This window comes from Phyllostomus hastatus, unplaced genomic scaffold, assembly GCF_019186645.2.
Source record: "Phyllostomus hastatus isolate PE091 unplaced genomic scaffold, TTU_PhHast_1.1 phas_scaffold_78, whole genome shotgun sequence".
Classification (NCBI taxonomy): domain Eukaryota; kingdom Metazoa; phylum Chordata; class Mammalia; order Chiroptera; family Phyllostomidae; genus Phyllostomus; species Phyllostomus hastatus.
The window spans coordinates 31860021-31882454 of NW_025334041.1; the positions used below are offsets into that span (position 1 = coordinate 31860021).

Consider the following 22434-nt stretch of genomic DNA (forward strand, 5'->3'; position numbering starts at 1 on the left):
CCCACTTAAAAAAAAAGCTCTAATCCTTGTAGTCGCTGGTTCAGTATCTTCTGGCAAACTGGCAGCCAGAGGTCTGCTCCGGGTCCAACTGCCCACAGCAGTCACTCTACAGAGCTCCCAAACGGGAGCAACAGCCTTTACAGGAACTGGGCTGACTGCCTGTCCCCGGTTTTAGGATGAAGGGGATTTCCAGGATGCAGAACTTTCCATCTTGAAAGTGGGGAAAAACCAGAATGAGTCGGTCATCCTAACAGAAACAACAGGACTGATATGTTGTAATTTCCAAGTTTATTAGAAAAACAGAGCCAGCAAGCTTGGCAGTTTACTACATGAACTAAAACACATTGACATTCCAATCTCAGCATGCGCGTCACCGAAGCATTACAGATGCTAAACACCGAGGGCAGCAAAAGATTTGATGATGAGAAGGTGGGAACTGAGCCTGAAGCCCTCTCTCCTCTCAAACCTTCCAAGGGAATTTTCACTTCTTGACTCTGTGTTTTAGGCTCTACCCCCAAGTTTCCCATTGAAGCCACAGAGGATCCCGCTCTTCTCTAATGAGGCCGCTGAGTTCAAGACCACAACTCTCAGTTGCACTGTCAATAAATCTATTTAAACACACACATGTGTCATGGGGGAGATGGCTAAGGCCACCACTCTCAAGTGACAAGAAGAGTAAATTCTGCCTGCATCTCTGCAGCAAATGCCCCCTGGTCAGTGCCCAGTGGCAGAGCCTATTTCAATGCAGGAAACACTTACTGAGCATCTATTTTTCAGCAAAGCCCCGAGTTTAGTGTGAAAGGGGAGAATGATACAAAGACTCTTAAAGCAAAATACGGTGGTGGTCTGGAGCTGGCTTGAACTGGCTCACAAGTGTCGAATGCTAAAATTTTCAGGAATTTTGCAAGCTGGTTGTTAAACACAGTCACCCTTGAAATTGGCAATGGAGGGAGGGATTATACCATGAGCCACAAGACAAGCATGACCAATTAGGGCTTTTTGGCTTTCTTTCTGGAGAGCTGGCTGTTAAATATTTACCAACACCCCACTGCTGTCCTTAGGAGCCAAAAGTTTGGAAGGGAATGCTGGCCAAGACAACCTCTGAGTCGAAATGGAAAGTGTCATCCTAGAGGTGCCATACAGTGAGGAAGAACTGGGCTTTGAAGGATAAATGAAAGATTAATGTGTAGAAAGGGAGGAAGGAGGACATTCTCCAATGTCAAGGGCCTACAAAGGGGTAAATGGCCAATGAATCGAGCAGGCACATAATTGGATGTCAGGAAACATGCAGGGGAAGCTGAGACAGCAGGTGTGGGTGGCAGAGCAGAGGGCCTTCCGTGCCCTGATTACCAGTTGGGGTTTTATCTGTGTGTAGTGAGGAGGTCTTAGAGGCTGTTGAGTGGGGAGCCTCCAGGTTCTAACTCCAGGACAGCCATGTACTCTTCACACAGGTGAAGGCTCAGCTGCTTCTGTGAAGTCTGTAGGTGAACAGCTGTCTTCTTCAGAATGCTATTGAATATGATAATACAACTGGTTCTTCCAATAACTGGTGGCACTGCCCACAATGCAGCACTTAATGGTGAAAGGTCCTGTTTGCCTGTGAGAAATACCCAGCATGTCCTGGACTAACGATGACAGAGAAACCAAACTTTTTTCCAAGGACGGCATTTTTCAAAATGTAGCCCAGGGAGCTAATGTGGATATTTTCATGCACCAGAGAGATTCTTTAGAAAATAAATAGTTTGTGTCTTATATTTATCTATGCACTTAAGAGAAAAGGAAAAAAGATGCACTAACTCCTAGCTATACTACTCTGCTGTCCTTTAGAACTCAAACATGATTTACTGTTTTTGATTAGCACACAACCTCAGACAGACTTTAAATTACAGCCTTTGGGGCTATGAAACACTGTCAAACCTTTAAAAAAGCAACTGCAATGAATTAGAAAACGTCATCACGGCAGTCTTGTCTTGCTTCACTGTGGTTGCACGATGTGGACTAGGAGTTTCAGCTCATTAAAAATGTGAAGCCCATAATGTCTGATGAATAAGACATTCACATCAACCTAATTGGTTTCCTCCTGGTATAAAACAATTAAAGTGCCAACAGCTCAGTGGTTTAGTGGCAGAGCAAAGAACAGTGGTTGCAGGCCTGGGGTCAAACACTTCCCCTGGCAACAGAGCTGGAGAATGCAGCGGCAGTAGCCAGCATCCACCAGGCTCATGGGATTAAGCGATGCTTCATGCTTTTTTTAGTGTCCACTTGTGGCAGACTGAAACAAAAGCACCAATGGAGTTAAGTGTATTGAACTCTGACTGTTAGAGGCAATGCAAACGAATACCCTTTTGCCTGGCCCCAAAACAGAATCCCACACACAATGCGGTGAGTCAGGAATGTGACGCCTTCTCTCCCACACCTGTGAACGGCAGCACATCCCAGAAAGCTCTTATTTCCTCTTCGCACAGATGCTAAAGAACAAAGTCATGTCTCTTCTGGGGTATGTTGTTTGTTTTCCAGTCTGTTGGCATTAACATTGTACCCTAAGCACCCATCACGTCTCATGATGCTCTGTTAAGTTCTTTTCAAAAGTTATGATTTTGAACACTGGGGTCTTTTGGAAGGAACCCCCCCCCCCAAACAGATTTAGTGACTTTGTAACACTGGGGTCATTTGGAAGAAGAAAGAAAAACAGGAATAGTGCTTCATGTTATCACGGGGTGGGGGTGGGGGTGGGAAATCACCACAGTTCCATCTTAAACACAACAGTGAGATAGAAGGCATATTGTATGAAGCATACAAATGTGACACAAACAAAGCAAAATAGCCCAGTTGGCTCCAATAGGCTGTTTTGGTTTTGTTCCTTTTGCAAGTCTTAGAAGTAATGGCTCTGCATGAGATGGTACGAACAATAAGCCAGAGCCTGAGATGCTGAAATGGAAAGGCTCTCTGTTTTCTAATTACTAACCTCCTGAGTTTTGGTGTTAGGGTTTATAACATTCTCATAATCGATTGTTGAGTACCTTGGTCCAGTCAGGATATAAAACTACTCATGCATGGGTTAACATGGTAAAGTGAAATCTCATCTCTCTCAGTCCTTCCTTATTAGGAAAAACTCTAACAGGTTGATTTTTAGGGACTGACGTAAGTCTGGTAAAATGTAAAGAACAGAACAAATCTTTTTTTAGCTCCATGGGATATAGTACGTTTAAGACCACATACTAGAGATGGGTGATTCAGATAAGATAAGACATATCTGAAGCAGATAGGGTAGAAGGGAATTACTAAGATTAATGGTGTGAAATCAAGCAAAGAAATATTTAGAGGGACTGAAAAACAAGTAATGGCAAGAAGAGCTTTATGGTAGAACAAGCTCCAAGTAAAACTGCAAACACTACCCAATCTGGAAAAAATATGCAATCGCGGTCACTGTTGGAGGTCACTGTTTGGAACACTACACATATATTACAGTAAACCTCTTGACCATAAGTTCTTTGCACTTGAAATCTGAATACAGTCCCTGACTTTCAAGTAGGAACTGGACTTTGAATTTTGATCTTTTCCTGGGCCAGCATTATTTGGCACAACTACTTTCTTGTGATGCTGGGTGGTGGCAGCAACAAGATGGTTCTGCCCAACTGAAGGCCAGTGTCGGTGTTCTAAGCATGTTTTAGGTAGGCTAGGCTAGGCTACGGTATTCAGTTGGTTAGATATATAAAATGCATTTTCAACTTATCATATTTTCAACTTATGGTGGGTTTATTAAAATGTAACCCCATCACAAGTCCAGAAGCATCTGTATATGTAGATTTCTTTCTATGGACTAAAGAACTACTTCTGAATTAACTCAATAAATAAGTTACAAAACCAACTTTCATTCATCCTTTTGACACTTGTTCTGTCTACTGTGACATAAACAGTTGTAAGTACTCTAAATGTTATGGCCACATATTTCTCCAATGTTTTTTTAAAATTTTCAAACAGAGAAAAATGAAAGAATGAATACAGTAAACACCCACATACACACTACATAGATTCTTCAATTAATATTTTGAAATGTTTGCTTTGTAACATAACTACTCATCTGCCTTTCCTTCTGTCCATCCACTAATTCATTCTATTTAGATGCATTTCAAAATAAGTTGCAGAAATCAGCACAATTCATCCCTAAACATTCATATCACTAATTAGAGCCTAATACAGATTTAGGTTTTTTAGCATAAGTAAACTTTACTTATGCTAAAATGCACAAATTTTAAGAGCATGATTTGATGTTTTTAATAATATTATACATAAAATGTTACATTGCTATGTAATAGGAGAGATTTATTTATTTATTTATTTATTTATTTTTATTTATATGAGAGAGGGGAAGGGAGGGAGAAAGAGAGGGAGAGAAATATTGATGTGAGAGAGAAACATCAGTTGGTTGCCTCTCACACATGCTCCAACTGGGGACAAAACCCGCAATCCAGGCATGTGCCCTGATTGGGAATTGAACCTACAACCTTTTGGTTTATGGGATCACACTCCAACCAACTGAGCCACTCTGGCCAGGACCCCACCCCCCCACACATTTTATTTAATGTCACCCCTCTTTTCTACTCTCATCAACTCCTCAGGGGGAAAAGCACTGATAAATACAATGGCAATTAAAAAAAGGCACACAGCACTCGGATTATGATAATTCCTAACCATTTTTGAGTAAGTGCTACACTTGAGAGCAGATGAACACCAAAAAATTCTCTCCAGAAGACTACACCCATGCAACTACATGCAGATTTTTTCATACCATTTCAGTTGGTTAGCAGACCTTCTGGATCACATCAATAGACCAACTGGTCCAGCTCAAGCACCTCAGGATTGGCACATGAGAGTGCTGAAGCATCAAGCAGTATTTCCACCATCTAGCCATACTTTTAGAGCATATTGCAGAGAAAATACCTTCCATGAAAATCAAGTACTTCAAGGTAATTCCTTTCAAACAAGCGGCACAGTCTAGGGACACTCCTATTAAGGGAAAAGGCTTCTGTGATTCCCTATACCCTTTCTCAATGATAAACATATAACCAACCAACCAAAACAAAACACAAGAAAACCAAAATCTCATCCAGTCTATGCATCACGTTTCCCTCCAGAGGGGTGGAACCTAGACCATTCCATCCGATGAAGGACCTGCCAACAGGAGAAGCCTGAATGGACATTGTGGATCCCTATACAGGGATCTAAGTTGATGATCCTCTGAGCACAAGGAGCTTAGTCAAAAATCCTTTCCCTCCAAACACAATCCTCCACTCTTCCATCCTTTATCTTCTCTATTAGAGTCATCAATGATGTACCCACGTTAGTGTAGGATGAAAGATAAATGGAAACTAATTCCATAGTAGGCATTCTTACTAATTATATGAAATACCACTACTAAGCACTTTATTTCATGTGCTATGCTGCTACTTTATTGTTATGAATGCAAAAATTATGGGGCTTCTCGTAGCTTTGTCAATGACCCTGAACTCTTATTTTCCCTTTTAAGGTAAAAATAGTATGTAATATACAGATGTGTATCATAGTAATATACACTTGAAACCTATGAACCAATGTCACCTCAGAAATAAAAATAGAAAACAAACAGTAGCAGCTGAGAGTTTGCCATTGGTTTTCATATGGCCACTCATTTGCCCCGTCAGAAGGGTCATGGACAACTCATCTGAGCAGCTGGAGGGGATTTCCTGGGCCTCTGCTGCCCACAGCACCCTTTAAGGCCAGTACTTTATTTTACGGTTGAGAAAGCTGAAGCTGTTAGTGATGTATTCCCCATTTCTACTGTCTGGACAAAGCCTTGTTTCTCTTACCATTCATAGTGTTTCTTCCTATCACCAGAAGACCAAGTCATGGTCTTCTTTATCTGCTCTCCACAGACTGATCTGGCTTCTGTGGGCTGACTTTGGTTCTGTCTTTTAGAGTTGTGGTGTACCCAGACTTGACCTTGAGCTTGGCATTCTAAGGATTATTGCTCATTTTCATCTCCTTGGTTAAATCTTATTTACATGTGTACCCTGTTCCTCCCAGGCACACAAATTGCTTGTGCCTTCCTTGCTAGGGGACAGCTGTACCTGGTTACACTGTGTTTCTCTGGGACCTGTCTTCATAGCACCAAGACCCTGAGGACTGCAAATCTTTAGGAGCCAGTTACGAAGGGAAAAAGAGAATGTAAAGTCAGAGGAATCATGATTCCTCAGTCTTATTCCAAGCAGCACAAGGTTGTCATGGCAACCACACTGAACTGTCCCTCTACCTTGTTCCTCCCACTGATCTGCTTGCCGCTTTGGGTGCTGAAGGGAATTTGCACAGAATTGCTGCCGTTCTCTGATTCACATAATTTCACTTTTATATAACCTATTCTTATACCATTTCTTCCCTTGAGCATTAAATAGAGACTAAAGTCCAAAAGCAAAATATACGTTTTATTGACCCCAGTTTCCATCTCATCAAATGCAACAAGACCAGTCTTCATTTGTCCTTCTCGAAGCTTCACATTTCCCTCGATTTGCTCTTTCCTCACCACACACACACACACACATACACCCACAGCATGGGAGTGCCAGTTGTTGGTATTTTTGAAGGAATATGAGGTCTGTTTGGGAAAAGTCCAGCCATTGTTAATATGAGAACAATTGGTGTGACATCGATGTAACTTGCCAGGCAAGGAGAGTGGACTGGAATGCACATGCATGAACAATGACAACTTCACTGTACTAGTCAGTGGGGGTGGTAGACACCACTGAGTGAGCGTGTATACTGGGTGGTCGTTGCATTAAAAATGACTGAGCAATTACAGCAACAAATCTGCATCAAATTTTGCATTAAGCTTTAACATTCCTCCATGGAAACTACTGGGATGATTCAGAAAGCTGCAGTTATGGGGCAACTGGTGACTGGCAGCTTCATCAAGACAATGTGCCCACTCATGTATCACATCTCATGCAGAGTTTTTGGCAAAACATCAAATTACCCAGATGACTCAGCCCCACTCCAGCCCAGACTTGGCACCCTGTGACTCCTGGCTTTTCCCAAAACTAAAATCACCTTTGAAAGGAAAAATGTTTCAGACCATTGATGAGGTTCAGAAAAATATGATGGGGCAGCTGATGGCAATTTGGAGAACTGTGTGAAGTCTCAGTCTCCTTTAAGGGGGACTGAGGCTTCATTGTTCTATGTACAGTATTTCTTATCTTGTATCTTCAATAAATCTTTCTATTTTTCATATTACATGGCTGGATACCTTCTGGACAGACCTCATATTCTGAAGAGAAATTTTAAACATATAGATGTAAGATCTTAAGCATCTTGTAAACTTGTAATCTTTCTACAATTAACCAAAACAGGAAGTTTAAGGAAAAGCTGGACTTGGCATAATGAAATCTAAGCTTTTTTTGTTTGATATATCTTCCTCTGCAATACCAAGACAGGCTCACTTCCTTAAATTTTAAGCACCAAGGAAACAGGATGCTCTTTAGAGGGTCTGAGGGAATAGAGGGAGAGGAAACCCTGATCATTTTAGTGGCTTATAAGGCCTGGTGGCCACGGTGCTTCAAAGCCTGGACCAGTAAGTGATGTTCCACAACAGAGAAGCACCAGGCTGAGCAAAGGCCAACACAAAAACGCAGTGCTGACAGAGGCCAGATGCCAGAGACACTGCCAGGAGCTGAGCACAACGACTGAGCCAAGTGGCTCTGAGCTCCTTTGTGTGGGCAAGCATGCTGCCTCTGGCAGTGCACTGAGGAGGCTGAGGATGCGTTCACCTCGGCTGCAGCGTGCAACCCTTTTCAGGTCCAGGAGTGTGGGGCTCGATCCCTAGTCACACGTGGGGACCCAGCTATTTCATTTTGATGCCATCTCTTCCCTCACTTTCTTTTCTTATTGCAGTTGTCCATCTAGGTTCCTTTCCATCCCCGATACCCACACAAGACTCCTGTTTTTGTCACCAGGCTTCTTTTCTTCCTCTAGAAAACTTTCTTGAATATGTCTGGGAGCAAAGAAAACTAGGAATGACTTTCACACCCTGCCCTAGAAATGCTTTACATTATCTTTAGTGTTTGCCAACATTCCTATGGGTGTGTCAGCACTCTTCACTAACGTCCAGCTCCCTGCTTTCTGGACCTTGGGTGGAAAGCCCTTCCCTGCCCCCTTGGAAGTTAGGCATGCCATTTAACCTTCTCTGACCAATGAAATGTGCATATTCATGGGGCTGCTGTAAGGGCCACTACTCATCTTGCTGTGTCCCCTCCCCCTGCCAAGGTGACTGAAGAAGCATGTGTGGAGATGCAGCCTCTGTTAACCTATGTCACTGCACAGAGTCCCCCAGTGACTCACACTGGACAAAAAGTGTGAGCAACAAATAAGCATCTATTATATTAAGCCATAGCAAACTGCAGCCCATCCTGAGTGATATGATGTCAATCACGTCTAAGATAAATCATAGGTCCTTGGACAAAAACTGTAGCTGACCTGCTCTTCAAAGTAATCCTAGTGAGGTAGTTGGTTCTGTCATTCTTTATTCCGATAAGGAAACTGAAGGGTGGAGAGTACACATAAGTGAAGTTCCAATAATGGTATTCTTTGAAATACAAGCATGAAAGGTCAGGTATATCAAAAAGGATTTGGAAAGATACATACCAACTGTTAATAGTGGCTACCTTTGGGAAGAAGATCAAGATATACTGCAGGGTCGAAAATTGAGAGTTTTACTAGCTAGTCTTATGTGTTATTTGGATACTTTCTAAAAAGAATGCATTTGTTAATTATTTGTGTAATTCACATACACACGTACACACACACACACACACACGACAGATAACTGCTGACTCCATGACTGTGCCTTGTTGAGATGATAACATTTGATAATTGCAATGAAAAACTGGACCTATTTAGTGCTTGGTTTAGTTAAGCAGCATTGTTTAAGTTTTGCTAAATATCTCTATATTTAAGAGAAAATTGTTCAGAGGAAAAAGTAAGAAGTAAAATATGGTTCATGCTGTACATTGCATACCCAAATTGAATTATTTTGTGATTTTTTTTGCTAATGATATTTATTAGAGACATTAACAATAAACTGAAGTGATAAAGAGGAAAAAGAAAGAGACGATACCAGATTAGAAAGTAATGATGAATATCAAATACTGAGCAACCTCTTTAACTACAAAAGCAGAAGACACATGTATAAAGAAAGAAAATCAAATAACTACATATTTGTAGGTACTTGGTCATTACTAAAATAAAGATGAACCTTTCAAATTTGCTTTTTCAAAGCATGTTTGAACCTTTCAGACATACTTTTATCTTATCCTTTTCTTTACAGAATGAAAACTAGGTTTGACTCTCTTCTAAACTGATCAACAATTACACAACATACTGACTGTTCCACAGTCACACCTTATTTTGAGGCATGACACAATGTTGGCAACAAGGCAATGAAATTATCTTTTTCATCCAATAACTAGTTTCTCTGTAACCATATTCTATAATGAGCACCAAGACAAAAGATTTGGATATAGTGATTTTCATTTAAAACTTTAACTAGAGATTCTGCAATTCTCACTGTAAACATAATAATGCCATGCTTCTTATGATTATCTATCTATCATCTATTTTTCCAATCTATATCTAAGCTACCCTATCTATCTAAACACATACTGCACCTTGGTCCTGAGCCTCTAGCTCTTAGCTCATGAACTCAGAATTCAGGGGAAGAAATTGATAACTGAGTACAACTCTAGGGAATCCCACTAACACTGGGGCTTGATTTTGTCTAGAAATTGCTTTTAGTTTAGGAGGAAAGAAACACTAGATTCTCTCTTCTACTTCTCTCCTTTCAATTCCATCAAGGGTTAACACTTGCACCTTGTTATACTGTTCATCATTAGGGATAAAGAGCATGAGTTAAAATACCTGAGGAATGTTTGAAGTGACACTTCTTAAAATCGTCATTTAATTATAAGAAATGATGGTAATGCAGACTGGTACAGCCACTGTGGAAAACAATATGGAATTTCCTCAGAAAACTAAAAATGGAACTGCCTTTTGACTCAGCAATTTCACTGGTAGGACTATATCCTAAGAACCCTGAAACACCAATCCAAAAGAGCCGATGCACCCCAATGTTCACAGCAGCACAATTTACAATAGCCAAGCACTGGAGCAACCTAAGTGCCCATCAGTAAATGAGTGGATCAAAAAACAATGGTACATTTACACAATGGAATACTATGCAGCAGAGATAAAGAAGAAGCTCCTACCCTTTGCAACAGCATGGATGGAGCTGGAGAGCATTATGCTAAGTGAAATAAGCTAGGTGGTAAGGGACAAATACCACATGATCTCACCTTTAACTGGGACATAATCAACAAAAGAAAACATCAAGCAAAATATAACCAGAGACACTGAAAGAAAGAACAATCTGACAGTAACTAGAGGGGAGGTGGGAGGGAATAATAGGGGGAAGGGTTTTCAGGAACTACTATAAAGGACATGTGGACAAAAACAAGGGGGAGGGTGGAAACAAAAGAGGGAGGGTGATTTGGCCTGGGTAGGTGGGGGGAACTGCATGGGGGGTAATGCAGACAACTGCAATTGAACAACAATAAGAAAAAGGAAAAAATAATTATAGGAAACCAAGTTTCTTTTTATTTTATTTTTTTAAATTTTACTTTAATTGTTGTTCAAGTAGTTTTCTTTTACTCCCAGCCCAGTCCACCCATCCAGCCTTCCCCAAAATCAAGATTCTTTAAAAAATTTACAATGGATCACACAGTGAGTCTCAGCACTCAGGGATCACTCAACAAACATTGGTTCCCTTACTTGTCCTCATCTGAAATTATTACAATTCTTGAGAAATAAAGGTAATATTTCATAGTAGAAAGAAGGAGAATTATGGGTTAATATGAAAGGAACACTACTGCGTTCAGAAATATGTTCAGAGGTTGTTGACCGTGTGTCCCAAGAGACTTCCATGTACTCCTTGAAATATTTGCCTCCGCTGAAGTTTGGATGTACAGCTAACACTGAAGTGGCTGTTTATTGATTCTCATGCGCCTTAACTGCAAAATGAAAAAGAGAGGAATGTCTTTGCTGTGGCATCTGGCAAAGAGTTTATCAGAGAAGTACTTGACTGTACTTAATTCTATATTTTTAATAAACTAGAATAATTTATTACAAGGGCAAAGAGTAATTATTATGTTTAAATGAATTACAGAAAATTTTAAACAGGTGATGATATAGACATAATTATGTACCATTTTTAATAATTTAACTGTTCTCTATCACTGCGTTATTTAATCCTGATGCTGTTGTCATACTTTGATTGAGCTAATATTTCAACTTGAACCTGTTTCTGAAGGTATTTCTCTCCAGCAGACCTATTATAGTCTGTCATTTTCAGAAGTATTGCCAAGTATAAGATCTCATGTGCATGCTTTTCCTTTCCACTCAAGGGTATAACTAGCCCTCCAAGAGAATGTTTTAATGATCACAGATTCTATAGGATCAGCAATAGTCCAGAGCTACTGAGATCTAAATTCAGGCTTTTTCCCTGAGTCAGAATTAAGGAGAAAACAAACAAACAAACAAAACACCTTTTTGGATTCATTTGATTGCTGAAAAAGAAAGACTACAATCCAGCATGCCTCTTTGTTGAAGAACATTAACCCATACAAATATTTTTTTCCTCAAATAGAAGGGTTCCCTCAAAAGCAGCTTTCCAGACTTTACTGTAACTTGGCAGACAAAGCATTCGTAATTTGCACATGGACAATGGACAGTGTCAGCAGCCATCCCGCGGACCTCAGGGCCTTCTATTCCAGGGTGCAGGCAGCTCCCTCTTTCAAAGGAACGTTATGAGAATGTGGAGGCACTGGAACTGCCCTTCATTGCTGGTGGAATGTAAAATGGTGCAGCCACTTTCATGTTCACACCAGCATTATTTGTAATGGCCAAAAAGAAATAACCCAAAGTTTTGTCCACTAAAGAATGGATAAATAAATGTGGCATATCCCTAGAATGGAATATTACTTGGAAAAATAAAAGAAAGAAATATAATACTGGTGCATGTTATAACATGGGTGAACCTTGGAAACATTATGCTAAGTGGAAGAAGATAGTCACCAATCATATTGTATGATTTCATTTATGTGAAATGTTCAGAAATGGCCACGTCACAGAAACAGAAGTACAACAGTGGCTGTCCAGGGTTGCGAGGATGAAGGGAAGTGGGAACAGGGAGTGACTGCTAATGGGTATGTGGTTTCTTTTTAGGGTGATGAAAATGTTCTTGAAACAGCAGACTGTGGTGGTGTTTGCACAACTCTGTGAATATACTAAAAACAACTGAACTATACACTTTAAATGAGTGAATTTTATGGTATGTGAAATATATCTCAATATGGTTGTAAAAATAAAAGAATTCTATCCTCTCTCCAGGAATAAAGTCTAAAGCCATAATTTCAGAAGTAATTTGCCCATTTTATAACAATGATGATAGAGATGAAGATAATGTGAGGATGATACTGGGGCTGCAGGGAAGTAAAATATCAGAGGAATATGTAGTAATGGAAGGTGGCTGTGTTTAGTGAATGAGCTATAAATGTATTCTCCTCACACCATGTACTGGTGTTTGAATTTGTGTATTGAATATGTTATTTCTGTAATCAGAAAAGTTTAAGTATCAGAATTTTTAAGAAGTGTTTTTAAAGTAGAAGCTCTGGGGATGGCCATCAGTTGGAGCTACAGCTGGGGAAGGTGGTTGGAACTGAGCTGTAGGATGGGTAGAGCTGGAGAAAGACAGGCCAACAGCCTTTTAAATAGGTATTTTATTTCAAGCACCATCACTCATTTCTGCTGGGCTCTGAGGGTGGAGATGAATTTGTCTTATTTAGCACTGAGTCCCCAGGGTCTAGAATGCTGTCTGCAACAAAGGAAGGGATCAATAAACATTAACTGAATCCATAAAAGAATATTTGTTGTTAGAATCCTTTTCCTAAAACACAGATAAGAACTAGGGTTACCACCTGCAACATATGTGTGCTTTTATGTAAACTCGGAAATGTTGGGAACCGCCCTGACTGGTATCAGAAGCTGAAACCCCCACCTAGGCTAAGGCTAAGGGAACGCCCTTGGAACCGTAAGCCAGCAAGGAGACAAAAGCTTATCTCCCTGGCAGGAATGCTGCTTCTGCTGCTTTATTCATGACTGAACCCCAAAAAACTTGGTCGGTTAGCCAAAGACGGGTAAGATTCCCCACGGGGGGAACGACCTAAGACAGGCACGATCACTTTGGGAGGCCCCCCAAAAGAAGGACTCGGGGGGCTGCAGCAAAAGGGGGCGATGGACCCTCACTCCTTGGCTCTGACACAGCCTAAGTTCTCAGCATCTGGGAGAAAACCTCCTTGTCTCCCAGTTGCCTTAGTTCCCTTGCTCCACCTAAGCCTGAAACAATGACAGGGTGGTGCAGCTCTGTACTGAGAAGTGCGGATTCCCCGGGGTGATCAGGCCTAAGAAAGAACATGTAAATTACTGTGAAACCTTCTTTGTTTAGAATGCTCTCAGTTGAATGAGAAGGGTCCAAGGAGGAAGTTAGTTTGTTTCTCAAAGCCTTACAGCTGTTTGACCCCAACTCAAAATACACCAGCAGAGTTCCTTGTTTTCTATAGTTCCTTACTTCCCCCTAATGAGTACTGTACTTTACCTGAATTATTATGCAAAATGAGCCCAATAAAAGCAGGTATGGACTGTAAATCGGCGCGCTCCCCACTGGGGGGGTGGCCATTTCATCCCTACTTCCCCACAGAAACTAGTTTGTCTCTGTGCATGTGTGTTTTTTCTCGCGTGTTTACCGTCGAGCCATCCACAGCGTTCTGTGGTCACTGCTGGACGATGACCCACGCGCAACATGGAAAAAGCTGTCCCCTTCTCTTAGGTTGATGCAGCTCCTCTCTAGGACTTGGGGCTGGGAGAGTCAATCATTTGTGCACCCATGACCTGTCCCAACCCTGCTGCTGGGCCCACCTTTCTTCTAATGGCCCCCAAATGCACGCAGAATAAAGTCCATACTCCTGGGGCTGGAGCTCAGAGCTCTTCTCAGCCTGACCCCAACTTTCCTGTCCTATCACCATTTCCAACACCTATTCTATGCTTAAGCCTTACTAATACTATGCTTCCACATGTTGGCTCCCACTACTGCCTTCATCTCCCCGATTCAATGCTTTAAAGCCAAATAGCTACTACTCAATAAAGATGAGCCCTCCACATTCTAACGCTGCTTTCAGTGACTGTCCAGGACTCACCTTCTCATCCGTTCTCCTCCCCTTCCATCTGACTCTTGATTGTTTCTGCATTTGAAGTTCTGGCCCTGTTCATGGGGTTTAGATCTGGACTTTAGCACTAGGGAGGCACTCCAGCTTTTGGTTCTCAGCTTTTCCCTTCCTTTGGCCTGGCCTTGGCTCCCTTCCAACATCCCTCTGGATGAAGTCATCAACCTGCCTCCTCAAGTGGCATCAGTAGTCACCTTCTTCTCTGAACTTACCCAGTGTATTGTGCAAACTTTTACAAAACCTTGATCATATTGAATTATGCCATCTCCTTACATCATTTCCATTTTCAGACTTTTGGAGATCCTAATGGAAGGAACCATATCTTATTCTTAGGTGCTTAGAACTATGCCTGACATACAGTAGGTGTTCAATGAATTAGTATGCAGAAAAAGAATAAATGAAACAGACACAGATTCTGGCTGTGTAGAGAGAATAGAACTTCAGGGGCAAATTCTAGTAGAATGGGGTCGGAGTGTAAAAGGCCTTGATATTCAAAGAGAAGAGCCTAGAGTTGCAGTGGGAAAAAAATAAGGGGTCACTCAGATATCTGAGAAGGGCAATGACATGATACAAAACAGGATGCTGGAAGATTTGTCATGTGTCACCACTCAGGGTGGAGGGGAACAAGCAAGAGCCTGTGGTCATAGCAAGCATGCAACAAATGTTTGTTGTTTGATTGGCTGAGCCAGAAGAATCTCTTACAGAAACACAGGATTGAGGTGAGAGAATGAGGGAGAGTGTGGACATTCAAGAGACTGCTCAAAGCAAAGATGGGCGGGTCTTGGAGGCTGATATAGGCGAAAGGAGACTTAGAGCCACCATCCGCAGAGTGGGACCAACATGCAGAGAAAAGCTGAGAGGCGTAGCTGACTTATAAGGGGATAAGAACCCAGCTGTGACTATACTGAGGTGCGGTGGCTGGTCTGTGTGCACACATGTGCTTATGTGACTGTGTAGTGAGGCACGTCTGTGACATAAACCCTGTGCTGTTCCAAGTCCTCCCTCCCACTGTGCACCACTCCTGCCCCGGCTTTACTTTTCAGCCAACAAAAACAAAATTACTCATAAAATTAATGGAAACAATCTGCTTTTGAATCATATATCCTGTAGCTTGATTAAATCCCTTACAGTCGGCTAAGCATTAGAGGTTTGCAGCGTGAATCTCGGAGCTGATGTTTACTTGTCACATGTAAGCAGATCTGCCCTGGAAAGCTGCAATTCAGCTGGCGTAATGAACACATGCTCTCCCTCTCTGGTGCAAAATTCACTCCTCAACATCTTCAAACAACTAGGATCTGGTAAAATGTTAATAAAAACCGAGTCCCCGGATAATCTCTCAATGTAGAGTTAGGTTTTGTAATACAATTTTTTTATCCTCACCCAAGGACATTTATTCATTGCTTTTAAAGAGAGAGGAAGGTGGGTGGCGAGAGAGAGAGAGAGAGAGAGAGAGAGAGAGAGAGAGAGAGAGAGAGAGAGAGAGAGAGAGAGAGCAAGCGCACACACATGCACCTGTGAACGAGCAGACCGAGAATTGAACCAGCAGCCTTTCAGTGTGGGGGATGAGGCTCCAACCAACCGAGCCACACCCACCAGGGTTCTAATGCAAATTTTTAAACATCTGTATAGGTCTTTTTTAAAAAAGTGCTTTTGTTGTCTCAAATTCTCCTAAAAGGAGGCATGGCAGGAGGTACAATCCCCATTTTAAAGATATTTCCTGATACAAACTGATACATTAAAGAACCATCCAGATGATCTAGCTTGTAAGGGCTGGAGTCAGGTTTCAACTACAAGACCAAGTTCTCTCCATTCTACCAAGCTCCCTTCCCTAAACCACTGAGGGAAAAACCATCAACATATTTTTTAGCAACACAAAAAGCTGAAGGCAGTCTGGGACAGAGGCCAAAGATAATGGGGCACTAGGGCGGTACACAGAGACCCTAACTGGATTCAGTCTGGTAGACCGTGGATGGCCAAGGCCATAGGAGACTCGTGGTGGAGGGTTTGCTTCTGTCTCCTATCCTTCCTAGCTTTCCAGCAAGAATGGAATTTGTTGCCCAGGAACAGAGACCTGAATCTGGTTGTCACGAGTAAGCAATGGATGCTTGGCCTTCTCTATGAGTAGGGTCATCTATGCTCTGACTGCCAAAAATGGTCTTAAGAGAAGTGGGTTCTCCTGTTTGTCTTCATAATCTATTTTCTTGTGTACAGCCCAGCACCTCACACTCATATCCAAGAGTCATCCCCAGGCCCAGTGACAACAGCTTTATTACCAAAGGGATCCTCTCATTGTAGAAGTTACAAAGGAGCAAAAAAGCAGTTAAACTCACCCATGATTCTACTTGATCAAGAGAGAAACAGTGTTAATATTTAACTTCCACTTTTCTGTTTTCTTTCTATGCATACAGGAGTATATTTTAGTTAGTGAAATAGGCTTGTATTATACACAGCTGTTTTGCAACCTATATTTTGCACTCAGTGATAAGCACATAGCATATTTCAGTATGTCACTAAATATTGCTTTCATGACTATTTAATAGCCATGGCATAAACTGCATTATCATTTAAACTTTTCATCGAAACAAAAAGTAAACTCCTTGAAGGCAGGAGTGATGTGAGTTTGTAATGCATTTAGCATCCCAAGCCTCTAGCAAAGGATCTTTCATGATAAACATTGATGAGGTTTACTCAAGGAGGGTTATCTGAAGGAGTTAATCATGTGGCTGTGCTCTGGCAGCTCAGCTGACAAGGCATCTGAAGATTGTGGATCCTGTTACACATTTAACCCAACATGCATCAGCTCCTGGTATTTGAGTGCAGTGAAAAAATTCAAGGCTAGAAAGTTGTATATTTAATGACAATGTTGGATGTCATTGATTTCTCAACTATGTAGTTCTAACCCCGCATAAGAACACTGAACTCTTGCCCTAGCTTCTTTCATGCTACATCAGCAGCAAGAACAGGAATTAATAAAGTTGGAAAGAACAGTCATGTGCTTACATAAGAAATCCAGTAAGTTCTGTATCCACTGGAGATTAGTGGGGCCATTGGCTTAGGCCCAGCTACAGGGATTTGCAGAAGTCCTGCATCCTGGGTGACCACTGATGGCCTTTGGATAATACAAGTTGTTTGCATAACTGGGTGGAAAGCAGTTTTGTCTACTTATCCATTTATAATACTAAAATAACATTAAAACAATTCTCTTTAAGGTATAAACTTTCTATACATTTACTCAGCATTTCTAGGATTGGAATCACATCATTTTAATAACCGTCAACATTTTTTGCTTGAATATCCCATGAATGTTTTAGTTAAACTATGTACTCTGTGCATTTTAGGTTGAAATAGGATATTTTTATCATAAATTTAAATAGTAGCAAAGGGTATAATGTTTGGCTTACTGAAAATATTGGCATTTTATTTTATTTTTTAATTGTTGTTCTATTACGGTTGTCCTGATTTTTCCCCACTGCTGTCCCCTGTCCCACCCTCCCCCTTCCCCCTCAGACAATCCCCATCCTGTTGTCCATGTCCATGGGTCATTTATATTTTGTATCATTCTTTAAAATGGGTTCAATGGAATGTAAACAAATTTGATCTACCATCCTCCTTTTTAAAGAAGTATGTGAATAAATTATTCTTTAACAGTGAGATATTTTATATTATACACTTTTTTCCTTTTAGTAATATTTCCATTGTACTTCCCTAATAGGATTTTATCCTAATATATTCTTATCCTAGAATGTCTTTACCATTCTATAATACTTTATAGCATAAATATACATAGAAATTTAAATTTAATTTTAAAAATTTCCCCAGAAAAAATGATTAAAGTGACAAAATATTACAAAATTGAAAGTAATTATTAAACATAAAAGTAAACTTTTGTTGAAATGCTTTTCTTAATGAAGTAGAAGAGGGTGGCCTCTTGTCTCTATGAATTAGCTGCTGCATCTCTGGAAGAAAAGTGTTTATTACCAGAATGAGTCTGGGTGCTTTGACTAGAGGAGGCTTTCTGGGCACCTATAAGGGGATCCAACCCTTTGTTCATTAACTAGAGGTTTGTAAAGCTCAAGACAATTCCACACAGTAAGGCTGGGATGGACACAAAGATGCCTTCTTGGTAAAGAGGAAGAAGGGCCACTGGGAAAGGAGAAGCAGCAGGTCTGGGTTGAGAGGGGCACGATCAACCTAGTTCAAAAACTGCAGGGGTAGGAGGTAATCCATGGTTCATAGGCATTCATAATTTGACAGGAGAGGCATATAATTTAACAAAAATAAAATTTGATGTGAGTGTAGTGAGTGTAGGTCACAGAGAAAGGACAATTATCAATTCGTGGAGAAGTAAAACAAGGCTTCTTAGAAAAATGTCTAAGAATAAGGTAAGAATAAGGAAGGAGGCATTTCCATGCATGGGAAACCAGACTTAGGGAATGGGACTGTGAGGCCTGTGCAGCACCCCACACATCCCCATGGCTGGAGCACTAAGCGGGTTTGGAGGAACAGGTGGAGGTTTAGGTGGGAAGATCAATCAGGCCAGATTATGTAGGTCTCAGTGTTTTTCTACTCCACTCTTTAGTCAATGGGACTCCCTGGAACATTTTTAAGCAAGGAATAACTGGTCAGATTGGTGTTTTGGAAAGTAAACTTTCTTAGCATTAAGGAAAACTGTTGGTGGTAAGGGACAGGGGCAGGAGTAGCTAGGGGCAGAGAAACAATTTAGGAAGCAGGTGAGGGATAAAGAGGACCTCAACAAGGCTAGAAGACAATGGGGAGTGTAGAAGAGGAAATGGATTCTGAGATAATATTAGAAGGGATTGACAAGTCTTGGTGGCTCCCTCAATGTCTGGTTAAGAGACTGGACAAGTCTTGGAGGATGCTGAGCTTTCTACTTTAGGCAACTGTACTGATGGTGATATAATCGACAGACAGGAAAGGAAAAGCAAAATCCTCCACTGATGGTAGCTCTCATTGCCTCATGTTTGTTTCTACACCACCTAACAGATATTACTGAATAAATGAGTACATTTGTCAGTGTATTTGACCTCATTGACTCCAAGTTCAATAACAAGGTGGTACCTCAAGACAGAATTTAAATATTGTTTTATGAAAAACTTTGTGGACTGCACATAACTGACCCTTAATAAAGCAACAATCTAAAATCTAGCCCAATTGTTGAAAATACTACTGGCACATTTTGGAAAAATCTATAGTTGGTATATTCTTCAAGAAACAAAGCTGTCAATAATAGAAAGAAGAGTAAAGAGAGTAAAAAGAATTACAAACAAACTAAAGTTATTTTTAATTAACAAATCCATTTTCACTAAAGTGAAATGATTTAATTGTATGTCTCCATTTAAAAACTGTCTTCCTGTGTGGACAGGACCCAGGTGTCTAATACTGTGATCTTTAAACAACTCTAAATATTACTTTAATATCAGTAAAACTGAAAATTTAGAATGCACATCACCTATTACATGAACACAGACACACATTTCTTTCTGCCGTCATCAGAACTGAGCAGTAGATTCTGACACAGTTAGAGGAATCCTCCATAATATGCAAACAAAATACTTAAAATCAAACATTTTCTCTGGCCTTGACGCATTTGGCTCAGCTGGTTGGAGCATCACCCTGCAACACAAAAGGAAGCTGATCCAATTCCCGGTCAGGGCACCTGCCTGGGTTGCGGTTTGGTCTTTGGTGGGGACACCTACAGGAGGCACCAGATCGATGACTCTCTCACATCGATGTTTCTCTCCTTCTCTTTCTTCCTCCCTTTCCCCTCTTTGAAAATAAACGCATAAAGTCTTAACAATGTTTTTCTATGTATGTAAAATTAATACACAAATACATATTTTAAAGAGCCCCAGATCCAGTATTTTGGGGAGCAGGATGCGAACATGAGTGTTTGTCACTATTGTTAGGCCTGTGGAGGAGTTCGAACCCCAGCCCCTTCCCTGTCTGCGAGCACACAGGGAACAACTTATCCTGGAATCACTGTTTGACCTCCAAGGAACAGTGCATGTCATCGCAGGGCCAAAGTGCTGGCAAAACATTTATCTAGATGAAAGACCTCAAGCAGTTAACCTGCTCAGCAGAGGCAACGCAACCAGGCAACAGGATAATGACCTCTATCCAAATGTGGAAGGTACATCAATTTAATACCCTGACAGCCTGACAAAAGATGATGGCAGCTCAGCAGGAAGACATTAGCCATGATAACGCAGGGCACTGTATGTGAAAAGAATGAATTATAAAGCACAATGCTATTTGGACCGAGTAGGAATTTTTCTTTCCAAACCAACCTTATATTTAGGACAGTAGTCATGTCTAAAGCCTCTTTCCATTCTTTTCTACCTGAAGAACACCCTGATAAAAGTAAAGAGGCAGTGTGGATTAAAGCAATAGCTTAAACACACCGACTTTCCTAACTAACCCAGGAGATGCTGCACCTGATTCCTGGCAGGCTGGTTACTGTCTCCGAGTGGGAAAATCTGGGTGTTGGTAAATGGCTTAACCCATTTGAAAAAGAATGGTAACTCAAATAAGTGTGGACAAAACCAGGCTGATTGCGTGTGTTATTTTATTTTGAAAGGGAGACGGCAGGCGTACGGGTGCTTTGGATTTTCAGCTGTACAATTTCTCCACTACAAATTCAGTTTAGAAAAATTAATTTTAGAGGACTAGCATGATCACGCTTGTATGTTTATTCAAGGACCTTTCCTCTGTGACAGGGTTTCAGCCTGTGAGGTTTTCTCTACACATGGCAGGCAGCTGTCAGAACCAGTGTGAGGGGTGAAAGGGCAGCCCAGCTGCTCTGTTAAATCACGGGGTTCCATCAACATCTCAGAATTCCTGCCGAGTGGGAGCTGGGAGACCGCAGATTAGAGTACACTGGAGTGTGTATATTAGGTCACTCAGTGTCTATCAAAGCGATATCACGCCGGCGAGCTGTACAATAGATTTTACTGTGTTCCGTTCAAAGAAAATGCAAGGAAAGTGGACATGTGTGCAGCAGACCACAGCCGAACATTGAATTCTTCTTGTCTTTAAATGGATGGATTTATTATCCACAAGATGAATGAAGAAGGGGGACACAATCAATAGCTTTGGAAATCATGCGAAGCTGGTGGTTTTATTCAGTTCTTGGAAATGACTGTTCTGCAGACATGGGATGAAGCAGGAGTCCAGAGCCCGGAACAGCTAAGGGGCTGAAATCGAGGTCCTGTGCAATTGAGGGCTGGGTTGTGGCTGTGGCCCTGGACCATGAACTTGTTTGATAATCTTGGATAGTCACTTCACCATGGTTTCATAAAACTTCAGTGTCCTCATTTAAAAATTGGAAATAATAATGTCTTATTATTCCTGATTTATCTACCTCCCCAAATGGGTAAACAAAAAATGAACTCTTAAATGATAAAGGACTTCTAAAAAGTTGAAAAGAAAGCAGCATGATGGTATAATGTGTGATATTTAAGAAATATTTAAGAAATGAAATGTAACTCATATCAAAGTATATTTGGTTTATATATAAAAATAAACACTATCTATTCTTTCTATATTTAATTCTTTTTAACAAAGTAAAATATATGTTCCTCAAAGAATCGTGTAGTTTTTAATAAGATAAGGGATATAAGGTGACTAGCAACATGCCTGACAAGTATAATGTTGAAAAGGTTAAATAATTTATTTTATATTTTATTTCTCAATTATGAGTTCTGCAAGGTACTCCTTGACTGTGATAAGTACATACAGAATTTATTTTTAAAAAGATTTTATTTATTTATTTTTAGAGAGAGTGGAAGGGAGGGAGAAAGAGAGGGAGAGAAGCATCAGTGTGGGTTGCCTCTCATGTGCCCCCTATTGGGGACCTGGTTCCCAATCCAGGCATGTGACCTGACTGGGAATTGAACTGGAGACCCTTTGGACCCATAGGCTAACACTCAGTCCACTGAGCCACACCAGCCAGGGCATACCTGAATTTATTAACAATAGCTAACACTAGTAAAATGTTGATTATGTACCAGGTACTGTTCTAACCACTTCACAAAATTAATTTATCCAAGTCACATAA

At 40.9% G+C, this 22434-nt stretch overlaps 1 protein-coding gene across 5 annotated transcripts in view; it reads right to left on the reverse strand.

Moving 5' to 3' along the window:
* CDK14 (cyclin dependent kinase 14) overlaps positions 1 to 22434 on the reverse strand; it is a 548605-nt gene that overhangs the window by 12988 nt on the left and 513183 nt on the right. Inside the window, exon 15 of one of the 5 annotated variants that reach the window (XM_045828169.1) lies at positions 10748 to 11090. The exons of the other annotated variants lie outside the window; for them this stretch is intronic. The gene's annotated coding sequence lies outside the window, so the exon portion shown is untranslated. Of the gene's footprint in view, positions 1 to 10747; positions 11091 to 22434 lie in introns of those variants that run through there. 5 annotated transcript variants of the gene reach the window in all.